At 34.9% G+C, this 27,837-nt stretch overlaps 1 pseudogene; it reads right to left on the bottom strand.

The window, feature by feature from the left end:
• LOC120143204 overlaps positions 1-8,765 on the bottom strand; it is a 29,171-nt pseudogene extending 20,406 nt beyond the window's left edge.
• Between the last annotated feature and the right edge of the window lie 19,072 nt (positions 8,766-27,837).

Raw genomic sequence — 27,837 nt, forward strand, 5'->3', positions numbered from 1 at the left:
ACAAGTTGGAAAATATTTATATATTTTCTTTAAAAAAATTAAATTCATAATATTTATATATTTTTTACAAAATTAAAAATAAAAAAAAAGTTTAATGAAAGGGTAAAATTTTATTTAAACCCTTGAACTTTATATAAAATTTTAATTATAGATTTTTTTTTGTAAATCTAAAATAATTTAAGAATAAATTTGTAATTTAACATTCGTAAAATTTTTATTATTCGATGACAGAATAAATATATTTTTGAAAAAAAATAAAAATTTAAGGGCATTTTAGTCCAAAACGCCGGTAATCCAACAATACCTAAGGAAAGGGAGGTAATGACATTCCCGGTAATATACCCCAAAAAATCCACTATTGGTAATCTTACATTACCGGGAATAGGATTCCCGGGCTAACCAAACGGGGGAATGTGGATTCCATTCCCATGGGAATCCCACATTCCCCAATCCAAACACCCCCTGAGGGTTAAAAGGAATAATTCGAGGTCAAGTGTAAATACTCATCAATGGAGGAAGCACACATAACTTGTAACACCCGAACCCCATGGATTCGAGTGTCACACGAAATAACCAAAGTGACTAAACGTTTTTTTCTTTGTTTTTAAAATATACTCACTTTAAAAACATTTACACAAAGTATGAAACCATAGCCATTTATAAAAGCGAGGCCCTAATTTAAAAACTTGATAAATAAATTTAAATAAAATAATAATTAAAATATTACAAGTCGACTCATTTCAAATTATGACATTTATATGCCCACTAATTTGTCATCAATGTACTCTGGTACTCCGTTGAGACTCCTCTGATGATATCGTAGTCCCTTCGCACTTCACGAAACTTGAAACCCATGAACGGAAACATATTTCGAACGCTGAGCTTGCAAGTCCCTCACCACACAATACCTCTACTATACTACATGCATTCATAAATAAAGCATGCTAACAAGTACATTCAGAGAAGAAATACTACTATGTCATCAATGCTACTAATGCATCTACTCAAGGTTCATCTACTATCATAATTATCTGAGTCTCATGTTTCCTTTAGTCTTCTGCTAAGGGCCTCACCATGAGTGTACATAATCTGGTCTATAACCATAATATCATACTACTATGTATCATCATATACAACACACAATCATCAAACACAGATGCTCAGGTAGACATCATGGTGTGGTCGGAGGGTCACTTAGCATCTCGGGACACATACCCCTCTAGCCTACCTAAGGTGAGATTCTGGAATTTTTACATTGGAACAACATTTAGCTAAACCACCCCTCGCGAGTGTTTGGGCCTTGCACCTTAGTTAGCCATAGAATTCCCTCGCACACTAGCTTAGACATATCTAGATATTCTAATAAACTAGACGATCTTCTTGTACACACAAACATGCTAGCTAGGGTGTCCACAAGCCACACACATCAATTAATTCCATGTAAGGACAAACAAGGTGGATCAACTACTCACTATCATAACTCAACACATTCGGGTGAGGTTATCCCTTCACTCACTATTATCTCGGTTACTCTTTCACCTAGAACGTTATACAAGAGTAAGTCTTATGTCATATTCTACATAAGATTCTTAAGCATTTATTGTATTCATTATTTATTTTCACTTATGAGATCATTAGAGAAGTTTCGGTTATCCTAGACCCTTACTCGACCTTAAGATAAAGTTAGGGTTCTTGCCCAATTCAATACAATGGTATTGAAACTAAGTCCTTTAATATCGATATTAACCCTTCAGTATCGATACCCATCCTTGTTATCGTTACCAAAACTGCATTCTTTAATCATAGAAAGCTTTATAATATTAATACTTCTCTATTGGGGTACAAATACAATTTTGGGTACTGATACTAAGAATAGCTAATGGAATCCACGACTTATGAACAAGTTCTCATTATAGAGCTAAACGTCTCATATAATTTTTTAACCAATATAAAACTCAAACTATTACTCGTATAGGTTGTTTCATTCACTGAGGCCCATGAGGGAAATTTAGTAATTTTAGCCCCCTAAGGTTATTCTAGTAATTTACCCCACTCACAAAGTAGTATACCCGAGTTTAAGGCTTATGGAAAGAGTACATAATGAAATACTAGTCATAACACCTTTTTTCCCTGTGCTCTTAGGCTTTTACTGTCACTTATTATGACTTAGGGTTATTTTGGTCATTTTATCCATTCGGGGGCATTTTAGGCTTCAATCCAAGTTTAAAGAGAAATAAAAAATATCTTACTCCATTTCTTAAAGTCTTACACTTTCAAAGGTGATTTTGAATCCTTTAAGGGAACTATTCATAACTATGGAAAATTGGTAATTTTTATCCTGGACATTTTACGAATTCCCACACTCAAGCTACATGTTTGACCTCAATAAAAATTAAACTCATCACTCTAGAGTTTATTTGACATCTTAAATTCACATAGCCACTTTGGGTATTTATACCAAGCCTTTGGTATGGATACCCAATCTTCGTTATGGATACCAATTCATCAGGTATAGATATCAACTCCTACGGTATGGTTACCAATTTATTGAGTATGGATTCCAGAGCACTTCGATATCGACACCAAGCATTCGATATCGATACTAAGCGTACGATATCGATACTAAGCGTATAGTATCGATACTACAATCCTCAGCATCGATACTAAGGTATATGTATCGTTACCAGTTCATCCAGTATCAATACTGAGACTTGGAAAACCCAATTTTCACCTAGAACATGAACATACAATATCGATACTATTACCTAGAAATACACTATTTTGCTCAGGAAACACCACTAAACTCACCTCAAACACTTGTCTTAAGTTCTAAGTTGATTATTTAAGCTCATAGAAGTTATTAGGGGTCATTATACATAATTTTCCACAAGAATAACATCCAAAATGTATATAATAACAAATCAAGCACCCAATTCCCACATGTTTCACCATACCCATACAAGCAAGATATGTAAAATGTTATGGACTACAATTAGTAAATAAGATTTATAGTATGTTACCTTAGCTCCTAGCAACCCAAAAACGTTTATAACTTACCCAAAGAACAACATTTCCTTAACCTAGCTCAATGAGGGGTCTTTGCACCACTTTTTCATCACCCAAACCCACCAAATGATTCTAACATGAAAATGATGATTACAAGTTGTTAAAAAACAACATATCTTAGGAAAAACATAATAGAAATCATGAATAGACTCTTTGGAGCTCAAACCCTCTCAAAAACCCCATGGGAGCTCAAGAACACCCTTGAAGAAGATGTTGAGCTCTCCATGAAGCTAAGGATCTCAAGATTATAAATCTTAACTCTAATTTTTGGATTAAGGAATGAGATAGAGAAAAATGAAGCCTTTAACTATAGTTCTTGCTTTGTGGAGAAGGAGAGAGGAAGAAGAAGGTAAAGTAGAATACAAAAGTTAAAGGAAAGCGGAGAAAAGGTTTTGAACTTTAAACCCACGGTGACCTCATCAAACATAAATGAATATCAACATTTTTATTACCCAATGGTCTAATTACACATTTAGTCATTTTTATTTTTATCTCAACTTAAAAATCTTATTTTTATCTCAAGTTAAACTAAATTCTAACCCGATTAAATTCAATTTTGAACCAATGGACCTCCATGTTATAATAAGCATATTGAATAAATTTTTGGGTCAATACAAAACTACTAGATGGGTATTCATGGAGGTACAAGTCTCCCCTCTTAAAGGAAAATTTCGTCATAAAAATTTCCTCAACAGAACTACTACTTAGACATTTGAGCTGCACAACTTTTATGGTTCCTCAAGTCCTTCAAAAGACCTTTAATAAATGCATTTTTTCATGCTCGAATCTCACCACTAAGGATCACTACACCTCTGAAGGATTAAAAGAAATTTGACCATAATGAACTCACAAATCCCTAGTCGATCTGATTTCTGCAACGGGATTTCTGAACAAAACGACTAATATTTTTAGGAATATGCGCTTAAGCGGAATATCTTCGAATAATTAGCATGTCATCAAGGAATTACAATGATAGAGTCGACTAAATTTAATGACTTTTCTCTTATACCACTAAATTACAAACTCATGAGAGATCAAAGATAATGGTAAAAATTTATCGGATTGAGACATACGAAACCTTTGGTTTTTGAACATTCTTCTAATGTGCTCTACGACACTACGGCTCGAGCAAAGTCACCATCGAGGTAACAAAGATGAAAAAATTGAATGTTAAAGCAAATGCTGACTGGACGATATTTTAGTAACGATGCGGACACCAACATGCTCAGAGATTGTACAAGACTTGTATTACACAGAGTTTAACAGGAAATAGACATGATGCTTACAAATATATTTTTATGGAAGTCAAATCGAAATTTATAAGAACTTGTTGAAAATTAGAGTTGACTAAATCATCTAAACGTGATAGAAGGTATGGGACTCAACAAAAAGAAATTCAACGAAGTGCGTGGAGCATCCGAGAGATTCATAAATATAAGTTTTCACCTCATAGGCTATTTCGAGAATATGAAACATACTCTAAAGTCTAGCTTGATTATCAGACTCCATCGAGAACTGATCAAGGAATACCATTTTAGAATTCATGACAAGGAATTCATCGAGGTTAAGTAAACTTGAATCTCAGTTCTATGATGCATAAGTTGCGGAATTCCATTTCACATATTTGAATTTTAAGAGTTTAAGCTAACATAATCTTGGACTAATGATTCTCTTATGAACAAGATTAGGGATCATCATAATAATGACTCTTATTAGAACTTGAGGTGATTGTTTTGGAAATTAAAATAACCACTTACCTGTATAGGACATTTAGCTGAGAAGTATTATTAGCAACATCAGAGTATTCATTTAACAAGGCTAGAAATATATTCACTTATCAAGGCAAGGAAAATATCTATTGGTTCACATATAAAAACTACTTAAGGATTACAGGTAGAAGATTTTCAAAACCAAGAAGTCTTTCACTTACTGAATTAATTAAACAATTTATTCGATGGTTCTAGATTTGCATCAAACACATAAGAACGAAATTGATGAAATCGAACATCAGAATGGAAGGATCATAATGAATCTTTGAACTTATGAAGTTTGTAGAGACACCTACCACAAGTATCTCCCCCAAGATAAAATTGAGAACCTACAATCTATAAGAATCAGGTAGAATATCACTCTTAAGAACATACTGATTTTATGAATTTTGCCCCTCGCGAGTCCTTTACTTAGAGGAATAACATGTACATTTCTCTCACAATGACTCGATTAGCTGAATATGATTCACAAAAATGAAGTCCTAAGAGAATATCAACTTTTAATAGAAATATTGATAGGGATGTCATCTTTTTCGCTACGAACTATAATATTCAATGTACGTTCGAGGGAGAAAACGTTATCTCACTTATGACATACGAAATTTTAGAGGAAGATAATCGGATCGACTCTTATTCCAATGAATCTCTCATCACCCTGATGAGGTTACACTTCCACACATATTTATTGCTGAGGTACAAAACTCCCATTTCTAATCTTACGATAACACTTTCTATCCTTGTATCTTAGTACTTTTCTTTTATAGATTCAAAATAGCACTTTCTTAGTCTCATCCCCAATGATAGACTAGGTTTCTCACTCGAACCTTTCTTGACCTATTTTAGCACCTTATTACAAACTCACTAGAGTTATCATTCGTAATTTAGTCCTATCAAAATTTTCTTATAGGTTTATTTCAGTTACACATTTATTAGTCGAGGTTAACACATTAACTTCTTAATCAATGATGGACGAACAATATCAGAGTCTCAATATACGAGTACATTTTGCAACTTTTAAGGGCATGTAGGACTCGACCAGGCTAACCTAGAGCCGACTAAACTCTAGCTATGATACTACTAAATGTATCACCAAAATCCCATGGATTTGAGTGTCACATGGAATCACGAAAGTGACTAACCGTTCTCTTTTATTTTTCTTTTCAAAAACATACTCACTTTAAAAATATTTACACAAAGTATGAAACATAAGCATTTACAAAAGCGAGGCCCTAATTTAAAAATCAATAAATAAAATAAATAAAATAATAATTAAAATATTACAAGTCGACCCATTTCAAATCATGACCTCTACATGCCCAGTAAGCCATCATCACTATATTATAGTACTTTAATGAGACTCATCCGATGATATTGTTGTCCCCTCGCACTTTACGAAACCTAAAACCTACGAACAGAAACATATTTAGAATGCTGAGCTTGCAAGACCCACGCCATAAATACATCTACTATACTGCATACATTTATAAATAAACATGCTAAAAACTATAGTCATAGAAGTAATACTATTGCTTCATCAATACTACTAATATATCTACTCAAGGTTAATCTACTATCATAATTGTCTGAGTCTCATGCTTTCATTAGTCTACTACTAAGGGCCTCACCATGAGTATACATAATCTGGTCTATAACCATAATATCATACTACTATGTATCATCATATGCAACACACAATCATCAAACACACAAGCTGAGGTGGGCATCATGGTGTGATCAGATGGTCACCTAGCATCTCGGGACACACACTCCTCTAACCTACTTAGGGTGATATTCCAAAATTTATGCATCGGAACAACACCTGGTAAACCCACCCCTTGCAATGTTTGGGCCTCGTTCCCTAGCTATCCACAAAAGGGCCTCACACACTTGCTTAGACATATTCAAATATTCTAACAAGCAAGATGATCTTCATGTACACACAAACATGTTAGGGTGCCCATAGGCCACACACATCAATCAATGCCATGCAAGGACAAGTTAGGTGGTTCAACTACTCATTATCATAGCTCAACATAATCAGGTGAGGTTATCCCTTCACTCACTACTATCTCGGTCGCTTTTTCACCCAGAACATTATGCAAGAGTAAGTCTTATTGTATCTTCTACATAAGATTCTTAAGCTTTTGTTGTATTTATTAGTTATTTTCACTTGTGAGGTCATTAGAGGAGTTTCAGTTATCCTAAACCGTTACTTGGGCCCTTAAGCTAAATTTAGGTTTCTTACCTAATTCAGTACGATGATATCGATACTAATCCCTTTAATATCGATATTGATCCTTCATATCGATACCCACCCTTTGTACCGTTACCAAAACAACATTCTTTAATTTGAGAAAGCTTTGGAGCATCAATACTTCTTTATTGGGGTACCTATACCATTTTGGGTATTGATACCAAAAATAACTACTGAAATCCTCAACTTAACAATGGTATCAATACCTATCCCTTTGGTATAGATTCCTGACCAACAATATCAATACTTTATATGTAGAGTATCGATACTACCCAACCAAAACCCCTAATATTAGTCATTTGAATTATTCTTACTAAGTTTTCATGAACAAGTTATTTTTAAAGAGCTAAACGTCTCATATCATTATTTAACCAATATGCAACTCAAATTATTACTTGTGTAGTTTATTTCATTCATTGAGGCCCATGAGGGCAATTTAGTAATTTTATCCCCTAAGGTTATTATAGTAATTTGCCCCACTCATAAGTATATCAGAGTTTAAGGCTTATGGAAAGAGTACGTAACTAAATATTATAGTCTTAACACCTATTTTCCATGCGCTCTTAGGCTTTTACTATCACTTATTATGACTTAGGATATTTTGGTTATTTTATCCATTCGGGGGCATTTTATGTTTTAATCAAGTTTATAGAGCAATCACAAATATCTTACTTTATTTCTTACAGTCTTACGCTTTTAAAGGTGATTTTTGATCCTTTTAGGGAACTATTCACAACTAGGACAAATTGGTAATTTTAGTCCCATAAGGGCATTTTACGAATTCCCACACTTGAGCTAGATCTTTGACTTCAATAACTATTAAACTCATCACTCTAGAGTTTATTCAACATATTAAAGTCACTTAGCCACTTTGGGTATTAATGCCAAGCCTTCGGTATAGATACTCAATCTTCGATATGGATACCAATTTACTCGATATGGATATCAAAGCCCTTTAGTATCAATACCAAGCATCCAGTATCGATACTAAGCTTTCAATATCAATACTAAAACCCTAAGAATCAATACTAAGAGACCGATATCGATACCAATTCATCTAGTATTGATATCGAGATCTAGAAAACCCGATTTTCACCTAGAACATGAACATTATCGATATTGTTCATACAATATCCATACTATTACCCAACAATACATTGTTTTCCTTGGGAAACACCCCCAAACTCACTTCAAACACTTTTCTTAAGGTCTAAGTTGATTATTAATGCTTATGGAAGTTATTAGGGGTCATTATACATCATTTTTACACTAGAATAACAATCCAGAACGTCCATGTTAACAAATCAATCACCCAACCCTCACATTCTTCACCATACCCATACAAGCAAGATATGCTAAATTTTATGCACTAGAAGTAGTAAGGAAGAGTTATAGCGTGTTAGCTTAGCTCATAGCAATCCAAAAATGTCTATAGCTTACCTAAAGATCAATATTTCCTTAACCTGGCTCAATGAGGGGTCTTTGCACCGCTTTTGTCATCACTCAAAAGCCATCAAACGATTCTAACATGAAAAGGATGATTACAATTTGTTAAACAACAACAAATCTTAGGAAAAACATAATAGAAATCATGAGGGGACCCTTTAAAGCTCAAACCCTCTCAAAAACCCATGAGAGCTCAAGAACACCCTTGAAGAAGATGGTGAGCTCTCCATGAAGCTAAGGATCTCAAGATTATAAGTCTTACATTTATTTTTAGATTAAGGAAGGAGATGGAGAAAGATGAAGCCTTTAACTATAACTCTTGCTTTGTGGAGAAGGAGAAAGAAAGAAGAAGGTGAAACAGAAGATAAAAACGAAGGGAAAGGGGAGAAAGGGTTTTCAACTTTAAACCTACGGTGACCTCGTCAAACATAAAAGTTCAACCTTTTTTACCCAATGGTCTAATTATAAATTTAGTCATTTCTATTTTTAGAAAAACTTAAGAAATCTTATTTTTATCTCAAGTTAAACTAAATTCTAACCGAATTGAATTCAATTTTGAACCAATAGACATCCATGCTATAATAAGTATATTGAATAAATTATTGGGTCGATAAAAAACTACTAGATTGGTATTCGTGGTGTTAGATAACTTTATTCAGGCAAAAGTTTTGAAGCATTTAAGGTTGCCAATAGCAGAGTCACTACAATTCGAAGTAATGGTGGGGACCAGTGAGCGTTTAAAAATGAAGAGTGCATCAATCAATTAAAAGTGGAAGTGCAAGAAACGAAATTAACTACTAATTTCTACGTTCTTCCATTGAAAGGGACATAAATGATTTTGGGTGTGGCATGGTTGGCAACACTAGGACCTGTAATCATGGATTTTGCTAAACTGGTGTTTGAGTTTTATCTGCAGGGAAAGAAAAATAGGTGGCAGGGGGAAGGAACTTTGGGATCCCAATATAATGCTCTAAGGAGGATGTGTGATACCTAATCAGTTTCTGAATTCTATCGACTTCAGTTAGTAGAAAAGTCATCAATAATGGAAGTTGTAGAAAATCAAGAATTACAAGATTTGTTGAGGAATTTTGAGAAGTCTAAACCAAGAGGGTTACCACATTCAAGGATCACTGACCATGCCATTCACGTGGAAGCTGGAAGGAAAACTATTAACATTAAACTGTACAGTTATTCCCATTTTCAAAAAGAATAAATTGAGAAACAAGTTCAGCAGATGCTAGCTGATGGTGTCATTCAAAGAAGCAGTAGCCCATTCTCATCACCGGTTTTACTAGTGAAGAAAAAGGATGGAACTTAGAAGTTTTGTGTGGATTACTGAGCGTTAAATGCAGTCACCATTAAAGATAAGTTTTCGATTCCTACAACGGATGAATAATTTGATGAATTACGCGATGTACAGTTATTTTCGAAGTTAGATTTGCTTGCAGGATATCATCAAATTCGGGTTAAAAGCGAAGATGTGCATAAAAATGCTTTTTCGGCGGACACATGAAGGGCACTACGAATTTCTTGTCATGCCCTTTAGTTTAACTAATGCTCCATCGTTTCAAGCAACAATGAACGAAATTTTTCATCCTTATTTGTGGAAGTTTGTGATCATTTTTTTGTGATATACTTGTATATAGTAAGTGCTGGAAGGATCATTTGGAGCACTTAAGGAAGGTTCTTACACTGCTCAATGAAAACAATTTAGTGGCAAAAAAGGTCAAAGTGTGAGTTTGGAAAGCAAGCAATTGGATATTTGGGTCATGTGGTGACACGAAATGGATTGGCAGTGGATCCTGCTAAGGTAGAAGCAGTTCGATAATGGCCATTATCTAAGGATATCAAGGGGGTCAAAGGATTTTTGGGTCTCGCCGGGTACTACAAGCGCTTCATTTATCAGTTTACGAATATTACTGCTCCTTTATCAGACTTAAGAAGAAAGATGAATTTAAATAGCCAGATGAAGCTCAACGATCATTTGAACTATTGAAATCAGTTTTGAGTTTAGCCCCTATCTTATTTCTGTCGAACTTCAACAAACCTTTCATAATCGAAACTGATGCATCTGATATTGGAATTGGAGCGGTGCTCATCCAAGAAGGAAAACCAATCACATGTTATAGTAAAAAAATTAAGTCATCGAATCCAAGAAGCATCCTTTTATCATAGGGAAATGTATGCGATCACTCAAGTAGTGCGAAAAAGGAGACAGTACGTGTTGGGAAGAAAAATCACTATTGTTACAGACCGAAAAACCTTGAAAGAGCTTACCACTCAATTCATTCAGATACCTGAACAACAACAGTGGTTGTCAAAATTGATTGGGTATGAGTTTGAGATACAATATAGGCCCGAGAGGTTAAATAATGCAGTAGATGCTTTATCTAGAGAGCCGATGGGAATGTTAAAGGCAATATCACGACCAGTGATAGGAATTTTAGAGGATATACGACAAGATCATAAACAAAATGAAGAGATGTTGATTCAACAAGAATTATCGAAGGGTAATGAAATGTATAAGTTGTACAGTTAAAGGGATGGGCTTTTGTTGTATGAAGGGTTCATAGTAATTCCCAATGAAATATCCTTAAAGTCCTTGCTTCTTAGACAGTTTCATAACTCGACAGCCGGGGGTCATGCAGGGATTCTAAGAACAATTCAAAGGCTATCGGTTAACTTTTACTGAAAAAGGATGAGGGATGACGTTAAAAAGTATGTAGGTAAATGCCATGATTTCCAGAGGATGAAGACTGAAAATTTATCGTCTGGCAGGCTACTGTAACTGTTACCAATTATAAACAAGGTATTTGTAGACATTGGCCTCGATTTTATCACAGGATTGCTAAAATCAAATGGGAAAGAAGCTATCTTAATAGTGGTGGATGGACTGACCAAGTATGGCCAGTTCTTTTCTTTGCCAAAACACTATAATAGTGTTTATGTCGCTGAGGTATTACTGCATGGTGTCATTAAGTTGCACGGTATACCACGCTCAATGGTCAGTGATAAGGACAATATTTTCTTGAGCGATTTGTGGAAGGAGCTGGCAAGGTTATAAGGAACATAGCTGTGTATGAGTTTAGCTTACTATCCTCGAACTGATAGATAGACTGAAATTTTGAATAGATGCATGGAAATGTACTTGAGATGTCTAGAGGACGATGAACTGACTATGTGGGAACGATAATTAATATGGACAGAGTATTGGTATAATACTTCTTATCAGCTATCATCAGGAACGACGCCGTTTAAAGCATTGTATGGACAAGATCCACCTACACTAATTAATTATGTGGGTGGAACAACTCATCATACTGATGTAGATAAAGAATTATAGAGGATAGACGAGCTGTTACGAGAACTTAAGAGGAATTTACTGCAAGTACAAGTTAGAACTAAGAACCAAGCTGATAGAAAACAAAGGGATTTAGAATGGCAGGAGGGTAGTTGGGTGTTCCTACGTCTGCCACCTTACAGACAGATTTCTCTAAGCCTACACGGCAACACAAGTTGGGTCCGAAATTCTTTGGTCCATACTGAGTTATTAAAAAGATTGGCCAAGTAGCTTATAAAATGGATTCACCCACATCCATTCGGATTCATCCTGTGTTCCACATTTCCCAATTAAAATCGTGCAAAGGACAACCATCATATTAGGTAACATCTCTTCCATTATTAGCTGGAAATGAAGAAGAGTCATGGAAGCCCTTGTCTGTTGTGGAAAGAAGATTGATGGTAATAGATGATCAGGAAGTCAAACAAGTTTAGCTCAATGGGATGAAGTGGGAGAAAATGAATTCACATGAGAAAAATGAAGTTGATTTCTTTGAGAAGTATGTGAGTATAAACCTTTAGGATAAGGTTCTAATTTCAGAAGGGGGCAATGTCGCGGAAAGGACAAATAATAACCAACAAAACCAGCAAGGGATGAGTCAGCACAAGGAGAGAGCCACGTTTCGTAAAGGTCTGCGTGAAAAGAAGACAACCCACACATTAAAAGATTATGTTTGTTAGAATTATAATCAACTGCATATATAAGCTAAGGAGTATGTACGAAAGGGGTTATGCAAACATTTTATCAAGTATTTCTTTATCTTCTCTAAATTCTTCTCTTCTGCAATTATTCTTCTTTTCTTTCGTCATTTTACAGGAAGCTATCTTTACAAAGTACCCTCATGTAAAACCAAACGTACGCACCAAGAACTCTTACCAAGTTTGGCTCAATGATTCACAATTTTTAAATAATTTTATTTAATTTTTATTTAAGATTAAAAATTATTGCAATAATTTTAGTTTTTATTTAAAATTAAAATTTAAATAGTGCTAATAATGCCTATTGGAAGAATATGATGATGTTCTTTATTCAAGCAAGTGAAATGGGAGCATGGAAAATCATGATGAACGGATACACCGAACCACCCACACATCAAATATGTGGAGTGAATAAGAGACAAGATTATTCCAGCTCAACTCAAAAGCTATCCATATTATCTTTTATGCACTTGGACCAGATGAATACGAGAGAGTTTCATCTTACACAACCACCAAGGAGATATGGGATAAACTTCAAGTCACACATGAAGGAATAAACGAGGTAAAGGAATCCAAAATCCAAAATTAGTCTTCTTACTCATAGCTATGAAAATTTCAGGATGAAACCGGATGAAGACATCAAAGCTATGACAGATAGATTTTTCGTGATTGTCAATGGTCTGAAAGCATATGGAGAGATCATTCCAAACGAGAAGCTTGTGAGGAAGATAATTTATTCTCTTCCAAAAGCTTGGCAATCGAAGAAGACGACGATTATCGAAGCTAAAGACTTGAAGTCTTTAACTCTCGATGAGCTCATTGGTTCTCTCCTCACTTATGAAATGATGATTCAAGATGAGGTAGACCTCGAGAAGAAGGACGAGACAAATGAGACAGAGAAAAAAGAAGAATGTTGGAGTTGCTCTCAAATCCACAAAAGATGAGAGTGATTCTTCGGATGATGATGATGATGAAGAAATGACATTATTTGCCAAACGGTTCAGAAAATTAATTAAGCCCAACAGAGGAAGAAAATTCAAAAGAAATGAAGGCTTCAAAAATGAACCAAAAGAAAAGGACCCAATCATTTTCTATGAGTGCAAAAAGCCTGGGCATATGAAATATGATTGCCCAAATTTGAAGAAAAAGGGTTTTTCGAAGAAGAAGAAAAAAAACACACGTGGCTACTTGGAGCGATGACGAATCATCCAATGAAGAGGAACAAGAAGTAGTAAACTTGTGCTTGATGGCCACTGGGAAAGATTCTTAGGTAACCTCTAACTCATTTGATTTGGAAGATTATTCTTTTGATGAGTTATTAGACGAATACAATGTATTGACTTTGGATTATGAGAAATTGTTTTCAAAATACAAGAAATATGTTTCAAAATTAAAAACTGAAAAAGATCTCATATCCAAGACCAACATTGATCTTGAAAGTAAAATTAAAAATTTGCAAATTAAATTAGATGAGTTTGAAAAGAAAAATATTGATTTGTATAATTTACTTTCAAGAGTAAATGACGACCATCAAAAGAAAATTGATGATCTTAAAGCTTCTTTCAATAAAATTGGATCAAAACGTTTTAAAAAAGGAGAAAGTTCAAAATCTAACTATATTAGAAAGAATTTTAAATCTTACAATCATAGAGGTCCCCAAAGAACCTCTAATTGTAAAATCGTCAGAAGTATATAGGTTCCTAAAGGACTCAATACTACTAAAGATAAGGATATCCTAAATAAATGGATACCTAAGGGGACTAGATATTAGGAACTTTCATGGTTCCTTGATAGTGGATGCTCAAGACACATGACCATAGACAAGAGCCGGTTTATAGAGCTTAACGACAAAAATGGAGGAGTGGTAACCTTTGGTGACAACTCAAAAGGTTACATTGAAGGTATAGGTACTATAGGTAATACCTATTCCATACAAATAGAAAAAATATTATATGTGAATGAGTTAAAGCATAATCTACTGAGTATTAGTCAATTATGCGATAAAGGATACAATGTCTTGTTTGAATCAAATGGTTGTAAAGTCATTGACATTGCATCTAATCAGATTATGCTTATTGGTCATAGAATAGGAAACATATACATGGTGCATTTAGATTCTATGAATATGACTAATTTGTGCCTAGTTGCTAAGGATGAACATGATAGTTGGTTATGGCATATGAGACTAGGACATACAAGCATGAGTGTTTTACAAAGACTAATTCAAGGAAATTTAGGAAGAGGATTGCCAAAGCTAAAATTTGATCCATATAGATCTTTTTGGGCCAATTAGGACTATTAGCTTGGGTGGAAAACAATATTGTTTTGTGTTGGTAGATGACTATTGTAGATATACTTGGGTTCTATTCTTAAGTACCAAGGATGAAGCATTAGAACATTTTATCACTTAGCCATAATTTTTCAACACCTGAAACCCCTCAACAAAATGGAGTTATTGAGAGGAAAAATCGAACTTTAGAAGAAATGTCTAGAACCATGCTTTGTGAAAACAATTTGCCAAAATATTTTTGGGCGGAAGCCAGAAATACCGCTTGTTATGTTATTAATCGAGTAATGATTAGGCCAATTTTAAAGAAAACTCCATATGAAATTTTTAAAAATAAAAGCCTAACATTAGTTATTTTCATCCTTTTGGATGCAAATGTTTTGTTTTAAACAACGGTAAAGACAACCTTGGTAAATTTGATGCTAAAAGTGATGAAGGAATTTTTCTGGGTTATTCCTTAAATTTTAAAGCTTATTAGGTATTTAATAAAAGAACTTTAGTGGTAGAAGAGTCTATTCATATTGTTTTCGATGATAATCCCCTTTTGAGGAAAGATTTTTGTGTTGATGATGACATAGGTATTATAAATACAAATGACGTTGGAGAACCATCATCAAAGGAAGAAGTGAAAGACGAGGAAACTCAAGATGCCTTCAAGAATCTAACCATTGAAGAAAGGGAAGTCACCTACCCAAGAGAATACAACTATGTCAAGGATGGTGAGATTATAGGTAATCCATCCAAAGGGGTAACTACTCGGTCTTCTATTATAAATATATGTAATCATGTTTCATTTATCTCATGCATAGAGCCTAAGAACATCCAAGAAGCATTAAATGATGAAAATTAGATTATGGCTATGCAAGAAGAGTTAAATCAATTTGAGAGAAGTATAGTATGGACATTAGTTGAAAGGCCTAGTAATAAATCTAATGTATGTACTAAATGGGTATTTAGGAATAAACTTGATGAAAGTGGTAATATAGTGAGGAACAAGGCTAGACTTGTTTCTCAAGGCTATACTCCAAAATAGGGAATAAATTTTGATGAAACATATGCTCTCGTAGTTAGGATGGAAGCAATTAGAATGTTATTAGCATTTGCATGTTTCAATGAATTTAAATTGTATCAAATGGATGTTAAAAGTGCATTTTTAAATGGTTTTATAAAAGAAGAAGCGTGTGTGGAACAATCTCCTAGTTTTGAAGATTCAAAATTTCCAAATCATGTTTTTAAATTGACAAAAGCTTTATATGGTTTAAAACAAACTCGTAGAGCTTGGTATGAAAGATTGTCAAACGTTTTAATAGAAAAAGGTTTTTCAAAAGGGAAGGTTGTCACTACATTATTTTTAAAGTTAAAAGGTAAAGATTTATTAGTAGTTCAAATTTATATTAATGATATAATATTTGGTTCTACTAATGATGTTCTTTGTCAAGAATTTTCTAAGCTAATGCGAGGTGAATTTGAGATGAGCATTATGGGGGAGCTTTTATTTTTCTTGGGGCTCCAAATCAAGCAAAGAAAATATGACATATTCATCAATCAAGCAAAATACGTCAAGCATATGCTCAAAAAGTTTAGATTGGAAAATGTCAAACCCCAAGCCACTCCAATGAGCTCATCTACAAAGCTTGACAAAGACGAAGGAGGTAAATGTGTAGATATTAAATTATATAGGTCAATGATTGGATCCTTGCTTTATCTAATCGCTAGTAGACATGACATTATGTTTAGTGTTTGCTTATGTGCTAGATTTCAATCATGCCCTAAGGAATCAAATCTACAAGCCATTAAGAGAATCTTTCGATACATTAAGGATACTTCTAGTTTAGGACTTTGGTATCCTAGAAACTCTAGCTTTAGCTTGCATGCATTCTCTGATACGAATTATGGAGGATGAAAAATAGATAGGAAAAGCACCTCCGATACTTGTCAATTCCTAGGAAATATGGTGATTTCTTGGTTTTCAAAGAAACAAAATAGTGTTGCATTATCTACCACTGAAGAGGAATACATTTCAACCGGTAGTTGTTGCGCATAATTTTTATGGATTAAACAACAACTTTTAGACTATGGAATTGAAGTTGGTACCATACATATCAAGTGTGACAATACTAGTGCTATTTGTCTCACTAAAAAGCTCATCCAACCCTCTAGAACTAAACACATTGAAATAAGACATCATTTCATTAGAGATCATGTCACTAAATGAGATATATTTCTAGAATTTATAGATGCTTTGCACCAAATAGCTGACATTTTTACAAAACCTTTAGATAAAGAAAGATTTTGGACACTTACGAGAGAATTAGGTTTAACAAACCTACCTTGACTTAGTGTTTAAAATAATTTTAGCACTTTTAATTAACAAATGAAAAATGCTTATAAAAATAACATTTTTTAATGCATTCTATGCTAATAGTTAGGGGGAGTTTATGATCTTTAGTGAAAATTAATAATATGTTCAAATAAAATTTAAGGGTAGATTGGATTAATTGAACATAGTTAATTTTCGAATTATGAATTGCCAATACCACTAGAGCTGATTAATTTAGCATTCTAAGTGTAAAAATGCAGCTTTTTGACAATTTTGTGCAATATGTATCAATACCCTGGTACCAATACCTGTATCGATACACCTTGAATATGTACCGATACATTCTTGAATGTGTATCGATACCCCAAGGGGTACCGATACCCCCGTCAGGTTTTGGCTTTAAATCCCTAACATCTCAAATTTTGCCAAACTCTTTTCCCCCAAAACACTCGTCATTTTCCCTCTTAAAACCCCTAATATCCTTTTCACTCAAAATCAACGAATTTAAGTCGAATTCCATTCGATTTTCAACTCCTAATCCTGCAAGCATCATCAAAATCGTGCAAACAACAACAAATCTCACTTAATATCAATTTTCAAGGTAAACTTTTCTAAAAATTATTTTATTGATTTTTGAACATAAGACTAGTTTTAGTTAATTATAGTTCGAATTATTGATCGGGCATTGCTTGTATTATGATTTTACATTAGAAACTACAACAAATTTCATCAAAAACACAAGATTTTTCAAATGTTTTGTTAATTTTAGGAATAAAAAAATTATTTATTTTAAATTATTGTTTTGAAAAACTATATAATGATTTTCAAACTTAATTTTCAAAGAGTTTTTCAAAATTACCCATTAGGATTAGTTTTAGAGAACCTTGAATATTGAGGACTCATATTGAGTTTTGGGAATTGATATTGTTGCATACATATGTTTTCAAATTGCAGGTATCCTTATCCCATTCCGATTTAAAATCATGTCTAAACTCCCTAGGTCATCGTCTAGTCGATCAAACTAACCACCAAACCGACCTCCTATTCCTCCTAATCCAAATCCTAACCCGAATGAGCCCGAAATGGCTATCCAAAACTCATGTTTTAATGAACCCTGGACGTAGAGACCTTTACACTAGGTTTGTTCATCTCTTTGAGACCTATAATATCCGGGAAGAACGTATCCATTCTCTTCAAGCAATGATCGATATGAAACTTAAATATCTTCCTACCCTTCAATGTTGGAAATTTGATAAACTATTTCAGCTTGAACCTATCGTTTATCACCAACTCGTCTGCATTTTCTATTCCAATGTGGTTTGTATCCAAAACGAGTCTCAAATTGCCACTATTAGTATTCGGTCTTATCTTCTAGGCCAATACATTCATATTGACTCTTGACTTGATCATCTCTTGGTGATTTAGACCATCCGTAGGCAAATACTCAACTCTTAGAGCACTTGACCTTTGGTGGATACATTGTATCTAACATAATAAGAAAATAAACCTGTCACAAATCATTTTTGTTGAACTAGTTGAAACCGTAAACAATGTCCCCTCCAAACATGTAGAAACCTTAGTTTACGATTGTCTTCTTAGTAATATGTTTATCAAAGCCAAGCTTAAGGTAGAGCTTGATGTAGCCATCCCTGTTACCACCCAAATAAATCTTAAATCTTTGCGTAAATGGGAATGAAGTGGGGATAAAGATCAATGGGTTCGTTCAACCTTGAAAACATCGGGTGCTAGATCTTAACGAGCTGCTCCGGCACCGGCTGCTGATGATCCAGAGCTTGAAGATCTTCTTCGGGATGTCGATGATCCCGTTAATTTAGCCGAGGATGAGCTGGTCCTGTAAGAGAGTTAGATGCCTCCTCCATATTTTCGATTGTTCATGGAAACATTTTACATGAGGTTTGCATCCATAGAGTCCCACTTAACTTTTATGGGGACTCAACAATTGAAGAACCAACGGGAGATTTGAGCTAACCGCGAAGTAATGGATCATCGATTCAATGCTATGGATGAAAGACTCTATTAACATACACTCGATATGGCTACTATGCGAGCACATTTTCCTCCTCCCAACCCACCGATGGATGACTAAACCTTTTCTTGCTTGTTTTCATAGGTTAAAGTTGAACTTAAAATAATTGTTAAAACATTTTGAATGATTTGGATGATTAGGTGAATATTTGGTTTGAATTTGTTTTGGATTTGTTTGATTTAGGTTTGTTTGAATATTGAATGATATTTAGTTATTTGAACTTCTATTGAATTTTAATGTTCAATTATGCATCATTTACATCTTAGATCAATTATGACCAATTACCATTACACATTATTCATGAATATTGATTATGGACTAATGGCTAACAAATTCTCTTGTTTGTTATCTTAGCAGATAAATCACTATATCTATATAAATCAATTGGCTATTTTTCTTAAAAAAAACTTGTTTAAACGCTTTCATAGAGTCTTTTTGATTTAACAAAAAAGGGAGAATAATATAGTAAGGGGGGGTAATTTTTCAAAATTGATTTCAAAAATGTTTTTCAAAAAAAAATTTTAAAATTACTAAAATGTTTTGTTATATCAAAAAGGGGGAGATTGTTGAAAACATTTTGATGTTTCAATCTTAAAATATTTTTGTGTTTCAATCTTAAAATATTTTTGTTATATCTTAAAATATCTTAAAAATGTCAATTTTACTCCTTACTTAAGTGTAAAATTGTGTTTCAATCTTAAAATATTTTTGAAACAATTTTTACAAAGTATTTCGAACCTTAATCGAGCCAAAAATGGGTTTAAGTAGGGAGGTACCCATACACTCTTTGGATGTACCGATACCCCTCAATTTCGAATGTAATAAGTGTACGGATACACCATAGGGTACCAATACCTAGGTATCAATACATAGTCCAATGTACCAATACTTCTTTGTTAAAATTGGCTTTGAGAAATAACAGAATGATATGGGTGTACCGATACCCCTGGGAGGTACCGATCAAAATATTTGAATTTTACACGGGATGTACTGATACCCTTTGAAGGTGTACCGATACCCCTACGCTCCCAATAGATATTTTAAATGGAAAACACACCATAACGGCTCTATTGACTTCACCAATGATCCCCAACGTTCAGAATTGATCCAAGGTGTATTTAAACAAGTTCTGAAGATTGAGAAAAGAAGAAGAGAAAGATAAACATCAAGTTGAGCAATTCAAGCCAAATTCTCTTCAATATTCATTTTTTCTTTCAAGAACACACTTTGTGCTCAATTGTATTTATTTTTGAGTGTTCTTTTATTGTTCTAGAATTGTGCAAACAATCTACCTTGTGAGGTTTTTCTGTAAGTTCTTGAAATTTGTAATTTTCTCTTTGTGAGAGAGTGTTATCAAGAATTTGGGGTATAATTATTGAGGGAGTTGTAAGGTTACTCTTTTTTCTCAAAAGAAAGACAAATTGGTGAATTTGTGGAAAATCCTTAGTGTGGATAGATAAGGTAGTGGGCGTAGACTTTGTTGAGAAAGTCGAACCACTCTAAATCGCTATGCAAATATTTTCAATTTTCTGTCAAAGCTTCCACCAAAATTTTAATTGCCAATTCACCCTCTCTTGGCTATTTCGTCGATCGATTAACTCAACAGTTTACGCTGCTAGACATCGACAGGATCATGATGAGTCTGGTGTGATTGCATGTACTGTTACTATTTATTCATTTCCTTACTTTGCATAATTTGATAATGGTTCTACCCATTCCTATGTGTCGCTTTCTAATTTTGAGGGTCTTAATATCCCGGTTGAGAATACTGAGAGTTCAGTGACAATTCAAAGTTTCGTAGGTCAGACCGTAGAGTTAGATCGTATTTTTAGAGCGTGTCCTATAGAGATGCATAGGGAGATCTTTCTAGCCGACCTGGTGGAATTACTTTTGAAAGAGTTTAACTTGATTCTTGGCATGGATTGGTTGAGCAAGCATCAAGTTAATCTCAATTGTGAAACCAAGAGAGCTGTTATGAAAACTCCAAATAACCGAAAGATTGTGATGATCGGGGAACGTCGCAGATTCTTGATGAATGTTGTGTCTACTTTTGTAGCTGAGAGGATAATAAGAAAGGGTTCTGAGGCATTTCTTACTTATATTCTGGATACCAAGAGTTCTCGATCTGACATTGAAGACATCCAGATTGTTAAGGAATATCCCGATGTTTTTCCTGAAGAGTTGTATGGATTGCCACTGGATAGAGAAGTTGGGTTTGTGATTGAAGTCTATTTTGGTTCCACCCCGGTTTCGATGGCTCCTTACCGGATGGCCCCTAAGGAGCTTAAGGAATTGAAAGTTCAACTCCAGGAGTTGTTGGATAGGGGATTCATTCAACCTAGTGTTTCACCCTAGGGAGCCTCAATTCTCTTTGTTAAGAAGAAATATAGGACATTGCGACTCTGTTTTGATTACAGGAAACTGAACAAGCTCACGATTAAAAAAAATATCCTTTACCCGGGATCAATGATCTGTTTGACCAATTTCGAGGGGCTTTTATCTTTTCCAAGATAGACCTGAGGTATAGTTATTACCAACTCAAGGTGAAGGATTATAATGTCCCAAAAATTGCTTTCCATACTCGATATGGGCATTACGAGTTTTTAGTGATGCCATTCGGGTTAACTAATGCCCCTACTGCTTTTATGGATCTGATGAATCGAGTGTTTTGACCTTACTTGGACCAATTTGTAGTTGTGTTCATCGATGACATACTATTGTATTCTCGAACTGAAGTATAACGTGATGAGCATTTAAGGATTGTTCTGCAGACTCTGAGGGAAAATAAGTTATACGCCAAGTTGAACAAGTGTGAGTTCTGGCTTAGCGAAGTGGATTTTCTTAGGTATATCGTTTCTGCTGAGGGTATCCGGGTGGATCCAAGTAAAGTGAAGGCTATTATGAACTGGAAGCAAACCAAGAACGTCTCATAAATCCGTAGTTTCTTGGGCTTAGTTGGTTATTACCGTCGTTTCGTTGAAGGGTTCTCTATTACTGTAGTTTCTCTAATGAAACTGTTAAGGAAAGATGTTCCATTTGTCTGGTCTGAGGACCGACAAGCTAGCTTTGAGAAACTGAAGGCTTTTTTGACTCAAGCCCTAGTGTTTATTCAGCCCGAGTCTGGGAAAGATTTTTCTGTCTATTGTGATGCTTCTTACTCTAAATTAGGATGTGATTTGATGCAAGTTGGGAAGGTTGTCACTTATGCATCACGTTAGTTAAATCCGCATGAGCGTAACTATTCCACTCACGATCTGGAGTTAGCTGCCGTGGTTTTTACTTTGAAGACCTGGAGACACTATCTCTACGGAGAAAAGTGTTATATCTATACCGATCATAAGAGTCTGAAGTATCTATTTACTCAGAAAGAGTTGAATTTGAGACGTCGTTGCTGGTTAGAACTTCTAAAGAACTATGATTGTGAGATAGAGTGTCATCCAGGGAAGGCTAATGTGGTGACCGACGCCTTGAACCGTAAAGTGATATCTGATCTGAGAACCTTGGTTACCAGTTTGGGTTTGTTTGACGATGACAGTTTGTTAGCAGAGTTACAAGTTAAACCCACTTTGGCTGAGGAGATTAAGGCTAAATAACTCCTAGATAGCTTCTTACTTCCCATGATTGGGTAGGTTGAGCAGGGAACGAGTTCATAGTATGCTTTTGATCAGGATGATATTCTGTGCTTTCATGGCCGTTATTACGTCCCTAAAGATGACGAGTTAAGACGGGCTATTCTTCAGGAGGCTCATAGTAGTCCTTATGCCATGCATCCTGGTAGGGACAAAATGTACATGAATCTAAAGGAGCAATACTTTTGGAGTGGCATGAAGAAGGATATTTTAGATTTTGTGGTGAGGTGCCTGACTTGTCAACAAGTTAAGGCAGAGCACCAATATTCGTCGGGATTGTTTCAGCCTATTAAGATTCCTAAGTGGAAGTGGGAGCATATTACGATGAACTTCATTATCTGTCTTCCTCTGACTCCTTCCAAAAAGGATTCTATTTGGGTGATTGTGGATCAACTCACCATGTCAACTCATTTTATTCTTGTTCGACTTAATTATTCTTTAGGCAAGTTGGCTAAATTGTGTATCTCTGAGATCATTAGACTCCACGGTGTTACATTGTCCATTATCTCTGACAGAGATATGAAGTTTACTTCTAGGTTCTGGAAAGCTTTGTGCGATCTCCTGGGTACTCGTTTGAATTTCAGTACAACTTTTCACCCACAGACTGATGGTCAGTCGGAGTGAGTGATTCAGGTGCTAAAGGATAGGCTACAGGGTTGTGTGATTGACTTTCATGGTAATTAGGAACATTTCTTTCCTTTAGTCGAGTTCGCTTATAATAACAGTTACCTGGAAAGTATTCACATGGCACTATATGAGGCTCTATATGGACGTCGATGTCGTAATCTTATCTATTGGACCAAGTTGCATGATAAAAGGACATTGGGTCCAGAGCTAGTTTGAGAGACTGAAGATACTGTCAGATTGATCCATGATTGTCTGAGAGAGGCATTTTATAGGTAGAAATCTTATGCAGGTCAGCGACAGAAGGATATTGAGGTTAAGGTTGGGGATCAGGTCTTTCTGAAAGTATCTCCATGGAAGAAAGCATTGATATTTGGATGTAAGGGTAAATTGAGCCTGAGATTTATTGGGTTGTATCTTATTCCGAAGAAAGTCAGACCAGTTGCTTATCAGCTTGATTTGATTCCCTTACTCAGTCGTATTCATGATGTTTTTCATGTATCCATGTTGAGGCGATATCGTTTTGATCCAAGTTACATCATACATATTGAGGAGGTAGAGTTGAGACCTGATTTGTCTTATGAGGAGGAGCCCGTTCAAATTTTAGATCGGGATGATAGAGTTCTTTGGAATAAGCATATTCCGATGGTAAAAGTTTAATGGAGTAACCGTGGACCCTTAGAAGCTACTTCGGAGACATTGAAGTCGATGGAGGCTCAATTTCCACATTTGTTTCCATCAGGTAAATTTTGAGGACGAAATTTCTTTTAAGGGGGATAGTTGTCACACCCCAAATTAGGGCCTAATTTTTTTTTTAAAATTCTTTCGAGGACTAAATTAAAATTTTAACTAATTTCAGGGGCCAAAGTGAAATTTTGATTAAACTCAGATCTAAATTAAGAAATTATAAAAACTGGAGGACCTAGAGTATAATTTTACCATTTTTAAGGACTATATATCCCCCAAATCTGGAAAACTTCATTATTTAGAAACCTCATTTTCTCTCTTCAAGCTTTCCTATTTTAGCAAAGAAAATTCAATCGTCATTTCGTCGTCAACCATTGGTCTGTTTTCGACACCTCCCACACCATCGTGTTCCTTGCGTCGTCCCGAGTCCACTGGTGTCTACCTTGTCTCCTTTGTCGCCGGCGTGTGAGGGGGTGAGGAAGATATATCTTTTGATGTTTCGAAATCGATCTCTCCACCGTTCACCGTTGTAAACTGAGCTTGATAAGTGTCTCAAAACCCCTTAAATAATAAATAGGAATTTTTTTCATAATTTTTCCGACCCCTGAAGGCTCTGCATGTGTTCCCACACACTGCCCTTACGCGTGGGGAAGTTCCACCACCTGGTGAACTACTTTATAATGGGCTGACCCGACCCGGCTTCCCGAACTGACCCGTGACTGACCCAAATAGAACCGGTCAACCGTTGACCTTTAATCGACCGTTGACTGTTAACCATTGACCGGTACTGACTTTTTTTTAAAACCTCCATCTTGATATTTTTTGACGTTCTGAGTCTGATTCCTCAATCAGTTTTTTCAAATTCTGACTCAACCAAATCGAGCCCATTAATCCAAATTTACAACTTGAAATTCCTTGAATATCACCTGAATTAAAATCTTTTTAATAATTGAGGTTGTAAATCTTTGAAAAATGACAAGATTGAACCCTGCAAAACAAAGACCCCTTGGTCCTAATTTAAAAGATACATCAGACTACATGTTCTTCTCTTACAGGGACCGAACTAGTTTCCATCAAAGGTTTGGTAATTCAGGTATGTGTTAGGAGCGAACAAAATGGGGAAACTAGCACATGAGATTGCAAAAATAATTGGTTTATACTTTTGTTTAAGACGTTCAATGATGATCATGATATTCTCAGATGGAATGGTCATGTAGGTGAATCTAGTTTAGGTCAGTTGCTTGGGAATTGAACCCTAACGATGAGATTTCTGACCTTCAAAAACACCTAGATATAGAGGTTCTTCTTAACAAACTTAGAATTGGACCCCGTATACCCACATTATATTATATATATAATAAAGCTTGAGTTGGTCCCTCTAGAGCAATTGTAAAATGCCCCGGCTTATGGATAATATTCAGCTAGCTGATAAAGGCGATTATACTATATAATAAGCTTAAGTTGGTTTAAGACGTTCAATGATGATCATGATATTCTCAGATGGAATGGTCATGTAGGTGAATCTAGTTTAGGTCAGTTGCTTGGGAATTGAACCCTAACGATGAGATTTTCTGACCTTCAAAAACACCTAGACTATAGCAGGTTCTTCTTAACAAACTTAAGAAATTGGACCCGTATACCCACATTATAATATTATATATATAATAAAGCTTGAGTTGTCCCTCTAGAGCAATTGTAAAATGCCCCGGCTTTATGGATAATATTCAGCTAGCCTGATAAAGGCGATTATACTATATAATAAAGCTTAAGTTGTCCCTATAAGGCAATTGGTTAAACGCCCCAGCTTTATGGAAAAGATTCAACTAACCTGGTGAAGGTATTTACATATTGAGCTGTCCCTCTAGAGCAATTGGTTAAACGCCCCGGCTTTATGGATCCAGCTAGCCATTTAATGGTAAATTTAAATAAGGAGTTTCGGTAAAAATAGACTAAGGGAGTTAAGGAACACCTGTTATAGTCAAATACAAACGAGCACTCGAGAATCTCATTGTTAGACCGATATTTCTACACTACCTTTGTTAGAGGAGCTTACGAAGCTTGAACAAATGGAAGATTTCAGAGAACTGAAACAGAAGTGTTCTGAAAGGTCTAGCCATTGATTATGCTAGTGGTGTCATTTTGTTCGCCTCCGATCAAAATACCAAATCAAGAAAATAGGGGCATACCATGATCTTCACGATGACCAAATCGATGAAACAATCCCACCTCTAAACCAACTTTTCGATCTTGATATTTGTCAAAGATTTGTAGCTATGAAAGATTAAAAGAGCATTTGATTCTTTTGATATCCAATGAACTCATGTTTTATGATTTGCTTCAATTATAAAACCTAGAAAGAAGTAACATTTTCAAAAATTCCTGTCGATAATTTTCAAAATTTTGAAAATAAGAAGAAGGAAAACATTTTCAAACAAGATAAGTTCTTTGGAAACATATCTTGAAAATCAATGAATATCTCTCCGAAGCTCAAGATTGAAGCTGGGGCAAGAGGAGCCAATTTTTTGGGCAAAATTTGTTGGAGTAAAGAAAACAAATTGACTCAAGTTGAGGTTTGTAATAGTACACAAACTGAGTCAGGGATAGATTGAAGACTGCTCACGCAATTATTCCCTTCACATATCAACATTATGTACATCAGATTTAAGTATGTTGAAGAATCCAAGATCAAGAATAAGAAATTCAAGAATACATTACATTACGCATGAAATTTGCATCTTTGCGTTCATCATCATGTGCAATAAAGACCTTGATTTTTTTCCTCTTTTGAGGACAAATTCAATAAAACAACAAATAAATTTCATCTTGGCATACATCGAACATCCATCATCAGGATAGTTACATCCAGATACATTTTACAGGTCTTTCAGGAGAAGATGAGATTAAAAGACAACAAGGCATCCACATCAAGAGGGAACAATCATCTTCAGATTTAACATTTCTGATATAAATTTTGTCTCGCTTGAGACAGTCTCATTTAATGCAGATGATTTATCTCACTTGAGATTGTTATTCTTAAAACAAACTTTGTCTCACTTGAGACTGTTTTACTTGAAAAAAGATTTATTTCCCTCAATATTATTTTTCTTAAAACAAGATTTGTCTCACTTGAGAACGTTTTCACGCGAAAGAAGGCATTTCATTTTCACTCAAGAATGTTTTTAAAGAAGATTTTATCTCGCTTGAGATAGTTTCCCTTGAAACAAAAATTTGTCCCCCTTGAGACAGTTTCTCTTGAAACATAAGCATTGAAAACATTTCCCTTGAAATGAATTTTGTATCTCTTGAGATAGTTTCCCTTGAAACAAAATTTTGTCTCCCTTGAGACAGTTTCTCTTGAAACATAAACATTGAAAACATTTCCCTTGAAATGAATTTTGTCTCTCTTGAGATAGTTTCCCTTGAGACAGTTTGTCTTGGAACATAAACATTGAAAACATTTCCCTTGAAATGAATTTTGTCTCTCTTGAGACAGTTTCCCTTGGAACAAATTTTGTCTCCCTTGAGACGATTTCTCTTGAAACATAAAACTTTGAAAACGTTTCCCTTGAAGCACAAAATGTTTGAATCAGTTTCTCTTGAAACAAATTTTGTCTCTCTTAAGACAGTTTCCCTTGAAACAAAATCTTTGAATATGTTTTCCTTGAAACTA

The sequence above is a fragment of the Hibiscus syriacus genome, unplaced genomic scaffold, assembly GCF_006381635.1.
Source record: "Hibiscus syriacus cultivar Baekdansim isolate YM2019G1 unplaced genomic scaffold, ASM638163v2 tig00110839_pilon, whole genome shotgun sequence".
Taxonomy (NCBI): Eukaryota; Viridiplantae; Streptophyta; class Magnoliopsida; order Malvales; family Malvaceae; genus Hibiscus; species Hibiscus syriacus.